Below are 10,462 nucleotides of genomic sequence, written 5' to 3'. Positions count from 1 at the left end.
AGCTCCCACTCTGATGTCCCAATGCTCCCAGCTGCTACATGTCATTAAACGCTGGTCCTTGTGAGCTTGGAGCTCCCAGTCTGATGTCCCAATGTTCCCTCCTCCATGTCAATAGAAGAAGTCCAGTTGAGGTTGGATCTATCACTCTGATGTCCCAATGCTCCCTGATGCTACATGTCATTAAAAGCTGATCGAGGTGAGAGTGGAGCTCACAGATGGTTCTTGCAAAGCTCCCTGCTCCATGCTAACTGAAGCTGCTCCAAATGAGGATGGATCTTGCATTCGGATGTGCCAATGCTCCCTGCTGCTCCATGTCAACAGAAGCTGCTCCAGGTGTGGTCCCAGACTGATGTCACGATGCTCCCTGTTCCACATCAAAAGACGCTGCTCCAGATGAAGTGGGAGCTCCCATCCCTGGCAGCTCACATACTTCTATACCATCATAGAAATACTGTCTACTGAACATTTCCACCACTGGAGCCATTGGTGGAATATCTGCATCATGAGAACCTAATATTATTTTTAGTCACCACCGAATCATTATTTCCAAAAGTCATTCTTTCATAAACCTTATTTAGCATGTGCATACAGCAGTCAAGCCGAAGTAAGATAATGGTGCTAATTGATGTAAGCTGAATAAAAATTATATCCTATTTTTCATGTTGAGTAACTGCGACATGGCAAGGACAATGTCTATATTGAAATCACACTTTTATTCCAGGTGAGAGAATGTGGTTTGCATTATTTAAAATGAACTTGTTCACTGTTTAAAATGATCAAATAGATCTCAATTTCAAAACAAAATTGGTAACGTTGTCATCCATCTTGAAATGTGGTGTCTTCTTCTTTCAACCAGACGGGTATTATAACGAAAAGTCTATTAATGATATGCGTATAAAGACACTTAAATTGCAAGGTTTGTGAAGATTTGTAGCTCAGGTTGAAGTTTAGGATGTAGGTTTGCTCGCTGAGCTGTAGGTTTGATATCCAGACGTTTCATTACCTGGCGACATCCAAGTGAAGCGAAGCTGTTGTCTCTTGCTTTCTATTTATAGCTTTCTCCTGGATGGGGTTCCTGGGGTTTGTGGTGATGTCATTTCCTGTTCGTTTTCTGCGGGGTTGATGGCATTTAGATCTATGTGTTTGTTTATGGCGTTGTGGTTGGAGTGCCACGCCTCTGGGAATTCTCTGGCATGTCTTTGCTTAGACTGTCCCAGGATCAATGTGTTGCCCAAGTCGAACCGGACTACCAAAAATCCATAAACCAGGAGCCCCACTCAGACCCATAGTCTCTTTACCCAGAACACCAACTTACAGACGGGCCAAAGAACTACACGCAAACTGAAATGCCTCATAGAAGAATCACAGCACTCCATCCACTCCACCCAGGAATTCCTAAAAATCATCAAAAACACCAAAATAGAGGAAGAAGAAGCAATGATCTCATTCGATATAACAGCACTGTTCACCTCAATCAACATCGACCTGGCAAAGGAAACATTTTCCACACTTTTAGAAGAGACCATCACAGACGCACCAACAACCATCAATCACATTACCAACGAAAACATAATGAAGCTCGTGGACCTGTACCTCACCACCGACTTCACTTTCAACAACATATCTACAAACAAACCAACGGCACACCCATGAGATCTCCGGTATCAGGATTCATAGCAGAGGCGGTAATGCAAAGACTAGAACAAACAGCCCTACCAACAATCAAACCAAAAATCTGGGTCGGCTATGTAGATGACACCTTTGTCATCACAAAACAAAACAAGATATTAAAGACATTTAACATCATCAACAACACCCTCACAGGCATAAAGTTCACCAAGGAGGAAGAAACGGAAACAACTTCGCATTCTTGGACGTCACAGTAGAAAGAAAGGACAATGGAGAACTACAAACCTGCGTATACAGAAAACCGACAAACACTGACCAAATACTTAACTACATCAGCAACCATCCCAACACACACAAACGAAGCTGTGTCAGAACACTATTCCAACGAGCCACCACACACTGCAGCACAGACGAATTTCGGAAAACAGAGGAGAACCACCTATACAACGTAATCGAGAAGAACTGATACTCAAAAAATACAGTCCGCAGATTCCTCAAGAACAAACCACGAGAAGTAGACCAAACACAGTCAGAAACCCTAACCACCTTACCATACATCAAAGAAGTTTCAGAAATGACAGCCAGACTACTAAGACCCCTCGGAATCCTAGTAATACACAAACTCACCAACACTCTCAAACAAAAACTAATAAACTTAAAAGACACAGTTCAACCCGTGGACAAAACCAACGTCATCTACAAAGTTCCATGCAAGGACTACCACCAACACTACGTAAGACAAACAGGAAGAAAGTTAGCCATCAGGATACACGAACACCAGCTAGCCACAAAAAGCCACGACCTTCTCTCCTTCGTAGTCCTACAAACGGATTAAAAATATCACTATTTCGACTGGGACAACACATCTATCCTGGAACAGGCTAAGCAAAGACACGCCAGAGAATGCCGAGAGGCCTGGCACTCCAACCACAATGCCATAAACAAACACTTAGATCTCGATGCCATCTATCAACCCCTCAGAAAACGAACAGGAAATGACATCACCACAAACCCCAGGAACCCCATCGAGGAGAAAGATATAAATAGAAAGCAGGAGACAACAGCTTCGCTTCACTTGGAGGTCGCCACTGATGATGATGTTACCTAGCCAAGTAAAGAAACGTCTGGATATCAAATCTACAGCTCAGCGAGCAAACCTACACCCTACATTTTAAATCATTTTTCATGTTTATGTTGCATGAATCTGCGGTTATTGATCCACAGTTTAGTTTCACTCCCGATAGGTAACATGCTGATTTCTCCAGTTGTTCATAGTTCAATGTGATGCAACCAGTGTGTGTATAACGTGAGGGAGATTGCTTCTCATATCTTGTGTTTATCTGTACCTTATGTCCAGCCTTCATCAACGGCGAGAGCAAGGGGCGAGGGCGAGACCAATGTGTAAGTCTCTCCGTGCACATGCACGGCACCCACAGCGGCAATTCTCCACTGTGCATTTACAGCCAGTTCTCAGTGCCCCTAAACCCACGCCCTGCCCATTTTGAAATATCTCCATTATTTTGTGCTGTCTCGCTGTGCTCTTCTCACCAGGATGAATTACTTCTACTCAACTTCCTCCAGATTTCATCTGACAAAACATTCATTAAGATTCCCTTTGCATGACATGCACTTCACAGCTCTCGGTATTTGATTTTCCTGGATGTCTTTCATACGAAAAAATGTTCACAGCAACTTGACTTGAAAAAGAAAATCGCGCTCCTTTTCATTATCCCAATGCAACCGACATTGCAATGTAGTTTAGTCAACAGGCTTAAACTTTTCTTTGAGATTTTTGTCACAGCGTCAATGCAGATAAAGTAACTATTAGAATCCCCGTTTCCATACGACAGCTGTGATCATCCGAAAACAGCACCATGGAAAGCCATTGATGAGAGTGGGATTCGAACCCACGCATGCAGAGCACAATGGATTAGCAGTCCATCGCCTTAAACTCTCGGCCACCTCGTCACAGATACACGAAAAGCTATGACCTTATGAATAATTGAATTTCGTAAATCATGCAGAGCAGCAGATATTTCTCCCTGGTGTTGGTGAAATGAGAAATAACACAGTACGGTTCCAAGACTATGGTCTGACCCCTGTGTTGTGGGGCAAGTGCACTCCCACTGTCACACTATGCACATAATGATCTGAACAAATGTGTCAAATGAATATGTAACAAGGTCTGTTGAATTCTGTGAAGATTTGAAGTCAATGGAATGAAGAACCCGAGACAGCAGGAGGTTTTCTTTCAATAAAGAGTTGGATAGAACTCTGAAGGATCGTGGAGTCAAGTGTTATGGGACTAAGGCAGGAACAGGATACAGATTGAGGATGTTCAGCCATGATCATAATGAATGGTGGTGCTGGCTCGAAGGTCAGAATGACCTTCTTCTGCACCTGCTGTCTATTGTCTATTAAATTGCCTGTGAGGAATTGTTTTCCAGACTGGAGGAGAGTGCATAGTGCTCAATGTCATTATTCGGAACACCTAACTTCCGCTCAGATGTTTTTGACACTCACTTGTGTACAGGACAGACAATTTCAAAATCCAAAATAAGACTAAACTGATAATTGAACTCAACAATGCAAAAACCTTGATGTGTATCATTTTCCTGGGCCGTGCGACACCAAGTCACTGTATGATCACAGCAACACAGTGAGCAAGTGTCAGAAGGAAAATGAGTGCAGTGCCAGAGCGCATACTGGGAGCAGCAGGTGACACACGGGGAAGTGCATATCCCACAACAGGGACACTTCCCAAACAGCGGACTGCGGTGGAAGGATTCAGAGGGAGTTTACACTATGAAATTCGATGCCATAGACACAATGGAGATCTGTCATTGAGTCTGTTCAAGATGAAGATTTTAAGATTTCTACAGATGCAAAACAAAATAAAAAGCTCATCGGTTATTGAAGGCAAAAGATGAAATTGTACATTTCATCAATCAAAACAACTTTACAATGAGGACCTCACCACTTTCCTCACACGGGGACAGAACCACTGGTGAAGGTGATCATATAATCCCCGTTACTAGCCATGGAATCAGAGAAAGTGGGTTTTCCAAACGTTAAGGTAAAACCAGGAGTGTGGAGGTAAGCATTAATGTGTTGCTCCTGTGCTGAAGGTGACCAATGCATGGTAACTCTGTTCCAGTATAGTGGGATGTGCTGTGCCGAAGTTTTAATTTTGAGCCTCAAATGGAGCAACTTCAATTTATCGTCGGGTTGAGGGATACAGACAGAAGGTGATATTGAGCAAAGCCAAGTTTATGGGAAAATACCCGTGTTTGTGGATTGAGAAACGACCTTTTCTGGATAATGACTTTTTGATCAACAAACATCCTGCAAGTACCTAAAACGTGAACAGACATGTGTGGAGAGAGAGCCGAAGGTGATTTTTCAGCAGATGGATAACGTTTCCTAAGTGCACTGTGTTAAATTCCGGGAACATAGATGTTGAACTGGTTTCATGTTACACAGTTTTTTTGCAAACTCACAAACGTTATTGCAATAATAAAATCAGAAATCACATAGGACCGTTTGAATATTGTATTGAACTGAATTGTGGTCTGAGCATATTTCATCTTAAATGGCGTGCTGCAGAGAAGTACAGAGGGTTAACAATACAAAAGGACAGAGTCTTCTTGGTGGATTTCTTGGGTGGAGTTAAGAATGTACGAAATGTACATAACATCATGTGAATGTGGTCAAATCTTTAAAGTAGATGTTGCGTCTCCAAGTGACGATTCAATTCCTACTCATTAGGATATAACTTCTGTCTGCAGTTATTTTACGTCATCAGATCCATTTACAGAGTTTCACCTTGAATAATACGCCACACCTTACCAATCCATGAACTTGTTATACTCAGTCTTATTCAGTTATACGTGTTCATCAAATGTCTTTGTATCTGAAGTGAACAAATTCGAAATTGTTACGCAATCACACTGACTTTCACTCAATGAAAAATTCTCTCCTTGTACGTTTGTTCGTGTATCTTTTAAAACACTCTGAAGTCAGCTTCTACGTTTTATTTCTGGAAAGTCGTTCACGATTTAAATAACTCTATTGAGTGGAAGAAACTCTCATCCAAACTTTTCTTAATCATTCACTAATGGTTTTCAAGCTCTAACGAAAGTTATTGATTCACTGGAAAGAGGGAATGTCCGCAATTTATTCATTCAAACCTCGCGTTATGTGAAAATCTCATTTGTTTACATCAAACTTGCGTGTTTCTGCTCCAGCATTTCCAAATCTCGTGAATAAACTCCTTCATTTTTTCTTTAATCCCGTTTATATCCTTTCTGATAATTTTATGTCTCAGAAAACAACGTCACTTCGCTTTGTAATATCTTGCTATCCAGGAAACAGTGTCTGTGCCCTTTCTAACTTCTTGACATGTTTTTGGTGGATAATGAGGACAAGGATTGCACACAATGTTCCCACTGAGTATGACCAAAAGATTTTGCAGTTACACTATGAACTCTTTGCTTTTTAAATATGACGCCTCTATTTATAAACTCCAATAAGGTAAATTACTATCTATCGAGTTCATGAACATCGTCTCCATGGAGACGAAAATTTTCTATCACTTCCTTTATTCTTCCACAGAATGTCTGAAAGGTTTGTAAGGCCAACATCTCTAAATCCCTGTGTCCGGAGTCAGTCTCAGCTATTTCTAAAGGCGACTGAAGTTCAAATACTTCACAGTGTGTCTCCCGTCATTCCTGTGCAGACTGGTTCTGGACAGTAAATGCCATCACCAAAGGCCACCGTGGATCTGAAATCAACAGTTTTCACAGAGTAATGGTCGTAGCTATTGTGTGTCGTATGTCCATGTTCTTGTTCAATTTGTTCATCATTTCATGGGTCCCTGTAATGAATTCTCCTGAATGATTAATTTGTGAGTGGAGACATTCCCTTCACCACTCATTCGAAACTCCATGGAACAGTGAAAGATTTTACTCATACGCTTCCTGAGGACAGTCCTGCCATTACTGGGATGAATCATTGAACATTCCCCGCGTATCCTCGAAGGCAAGGATTTCCTTTTCCATTTTAGGAGACCATTACAGCACTGAGTCTCATGTGTGTATTCATTAAAACCAAAACAGTTGCAGCAAGACTTTAAAACTAAGATTTTGCAATCTGTTGGAATTGGTTGTCCCAAAAATTACATTTCATATTATGGCATGTTTGCAGATGAAGGCACTTTCTTTATCTTGAGCAATTATATTTCAGTTTTGTCAAGAAATTATCATTCGCTGTTCTCTCTTTCCCTGTTAGTTTCCCGTTTTATATCCCGTATTTTATCAGTTTATCTTAAGTTTTCAATAATTTCAATCAATCTCGCTCCTGATTTCCAATCCAAGAGAATGCCACAATTTTGTCAATTTATATGCAGTGACGCTGTAGGGCTCAGTGACCAAGTGGAAAGGCATTGGTCACGTGAACCAAATAAAAGAAGCCGCCTGGTGGAATCTGGCCGTTCCATCACAGTCATATTTAAAACATTTAACGTAATCTTTAGCCAAATCATATTTGCAGTAAATAAGAAAACAAAATGAAAAAAAATTGCTGGTGTTGAAAATCAAACAAAATACAGACGTTGCTGGAACATTTCAGGACGTCTGGCAGCATCTGTGGAGAGACGGACCCAATGGATGTGAAACGTTAACTGTGATTCATCTGCACAGATGCTGCCAGCACACCTGTGATTTTCCAGCAATTTCTGTTTTTGTTTTAGATTGGCAGATTTTGTCGCAGTTCATGAGAACAGTGCTCAGTAGAATCAAACAGACAGCATGGACCTGGTAGTGTGAAATGAGACAGTAATAATGAATGAGTGGAGAGTGTTGTACTGGAAAAGCACAGCAGGTCAGGCAACGGGGAGCAGGAGAATGAACGATTTAGGCATAAGCCATTCATCAGGAATTAGGCTTGTGAGTCGGGAAGAGGAACAAAGCTGAAGCCAGGTGCCAACTCGTAGGCACCTCCTCCTACAGACCACGATCACAAACTCTCCTCCCCTCACCAAACCATCATCTCCCAGACCATCCACAATCTCATCACCTCTGGGCATCTCCCATCCACAACCTTCAACCTCATTGTCCGTGAACCACGCACTCCCCGATTCTACCTCCTTCCTAAGATTCACAAACCTGACTTCCCCAGTCGATCTATTGTCTCATCCTGAGCCTGTCCCATCCGAATCATCTCTTCCTACCTCGACACAATCCTCTCTCCCCAGTTCAGGAAATGCCCACTTACATTCGTGACACCCCCATGCACTTCACCTCCTCCAAGAATTTCGTTTTCCCGGCCCTCAACGCATCATCTTCACCATTGACATCTAGTCCCTGTACAAATCCATCTGCCATGACAGAAGTCTACAAGCCTTCCATATCTTAATCTCACACCATCCCAACCAGTACCTTTCCACTGACATCCTCATCCACCTGGCTGAACTGGTCCTCACAATCAACAACTTCTCTTTCCAATTCCCCTACTTCCTCCATCAAAACTGGTAGCCATGGGCACCCACATAGGACCTAGCTATGCCTGTCTGTTGGTCAGATACACGGAACTGTCCATCTTTCGCAATTACACAGGCACCATCCTCCACCTGTTCCTCCGCTACGTTGATGAATGTTTGGGGCCACTTGGTGCTCCAACGAGGTGGTTGAATTGCTCAACAACTTTACCAACACCTTCCACTCCGAGCTCAAATTTATCTGGATCATCTTGGCAATTTCCCTCACCTTCCTGGAACTCTCCATCACCGACTCTGGCGACTGACTATTTACAGACATAGACCACAAGCCCACCGACTCCCACATGTATCTAGTCTACATCTCCTCCAACCCTATCTCGTGTAAGAACGCCATTCCTTATTCCCAATTCCTCCACCTCCAGCACATCTGTTCCCAGGATGACCAATTACACCTCAGAAAGAGGCAGTTGGTCTCCTTCTTCCACGATCACAAATTGCCTTCCCACGTGGTTGACAGCGCCCTCGAGTTCATCACATCCATTTCAGACACCACCACCCTTGAAGCCACACCTCTCAACGCAACAAGGACAGAACCACCTGGTGCTCACCTTATACCCCATCAAACTCCATATAAACGCATCATATTCTGCCACTGATGCCACCTCCAAACAGATACCACCATCAGAGATATATTTCGCTGCCCAGCCCTGCCAACATTCTGTAAAGACCATTCCCTCCATGACCTCCTCTTCAGGTCCACACATCCCCCCACCAGCCCATAACCCTCTCCTGGCACCTTTCACTGCCACCAAAGGACTGGTGAAACTAGCACCCACACCACTCCCCTCACCTCAGCCAAGGCCCGAATGGATCATTCCACATCCAGTAGAAATTCACCTTTACAGCTACCAATGTCATCTACTGAATCCGTTGCAGCCAGTGTGGTCTCCTCTACATCAGGGAGACAGCAAACCTTCATGCAGATCATTTCACAGAACATCTCTGGGACACCCGCACCCACCAACTTCACCATCCCGTGGTTGAACACTTCAACTCCCCCTCCTACCCCAACAAAAACATACAGGTCTTGGACCTCCTCCACTGCCAAACCATTAGCATCCAACGCCTGGAGGAGGGACGCCACACATTCCGGATTGGGACCCTAACACCACACGGGATAAATGTGAATTTGAACAGTTACCTCATTTCCCCTCCCCCAATCACAAGCCTTCAACTAGCCAACGCCCTCTCGACACATTCCATCACTGCTATATCTGACCTATTTTCTTCTCCCTCCTATTCATCCATCTATTGCTTTCCAACTATTTCCCCTCAACCCCACACCATTTCCATTTATCTCTCAGCCCGACTCACAAGCTTTATTCCAGATGAAGGGCTTAAGCCTGAAACCTGAATTCTTCTGCTCCTCGGATGCTACCTGATCTGCTGTGCTTTTCCAGCATCACACTACCAACTCTGATCTCCAGCATCTGCAGTCCTAACTTTATCCTTGGAATTATCAATGACCTTAGAGTGAATATATCCCTCGATTGCAGTGATCACAGTGTGACTGAGTTTTCCATTTATTTTGGGTGAGGGCAGGCTGGATCTGAGACGAGCGCTTAACATCTAAACAACGGGAATGGTATCAGATAGCGAAGTTAGGGCGGGCTGAAGTGAAGTGGAACATTCTGTCAGAAGATGGGTCAGTCCAACTGTCCCACATCACCCAGACTGTAAAAGACACACAGAAAGAGAAAATCAACTTCAGTGCAGGCACAATGACAGGTAAAGTGGAAAGGAGACAATACAACACACTGAGGTGCAGTGAAATTATATATGTAAAAGGATTCGATATGTAAGCTACACCTTTACATATGGACTGCTCTCACGTTTGAAAAAAGGAATTCCCTGCAGTATAACGGCGATATCTGCCTGTGACATCACAATGTTGAGAGACACTGACACAGTTTCTTCTGTAGCAGCGTGGCCTAGTAAAACCATGATCGTCCCATTATCCAGAATTCAATACTTCAAAGCTCTCCTCTGCGCTGTACAACTTATTTGCTGCTCCTTTAGTCAGATCTCAATCGCTTCACTGTGTATCTTCTTCTGCTTCCTGCTTCACGGAAACACTTGAAACGTGAACAAATCCACTTTCCACTTTCACCAATCTTTGGCAACTCCCGAGTTGGCACAGGTACGAGTGACCGATTGGCCTTCTCGAGCGTTCTCACTCCGGTATGATCTGAATGATAAAGTGGACTGTGTCTGATCTGCAGAATGTCCCCACGCGGGACAGTGCTGTTTATCCCATCCTCGGGGACTGAGATGTCT

General features: G+C 43.4%; 1 non-coding gene across 1 annotated transcript; it reads right to left on the bottom strand.

Moving 5' to 3' along the window:
• Positions 1–3,515: 3,515 nt before the first annotated feature.
• On the bottom strand, positions 3,516–3,597 carry trnas-gcu (transfer RNA serine (anticodon GCU)). Its single transcript has one exon. It is a non-coding gene; the product is annotated as a tRNA-Ser (tRNA).
• Between the last annotated feature and the right edge of the window lie 6,865 nt (positions 3,598–10,462).

This window comes from Chiloscyllium punctatum, chromosome 50 (genome assembly GCF_047496795.1).
Source record: "Chiloscyllium punctatum isolate Juve2018m chromosome 50, sChiPun1.3, whole genome shotgun sequence".
Taxonomy (NCBI): Eukaryota; Metazoa; Chordata; class Chondrichthyes; order Orectolobiformes; family Hemiscylliidae; genus Chiloscyllium; species Chiloscyllium punctatum.
The sequence above is the reverse complement of the archived record's forward strand: the minus strand, read 5'-3'. Positions and strand labels throughout refer to the sequence as shown.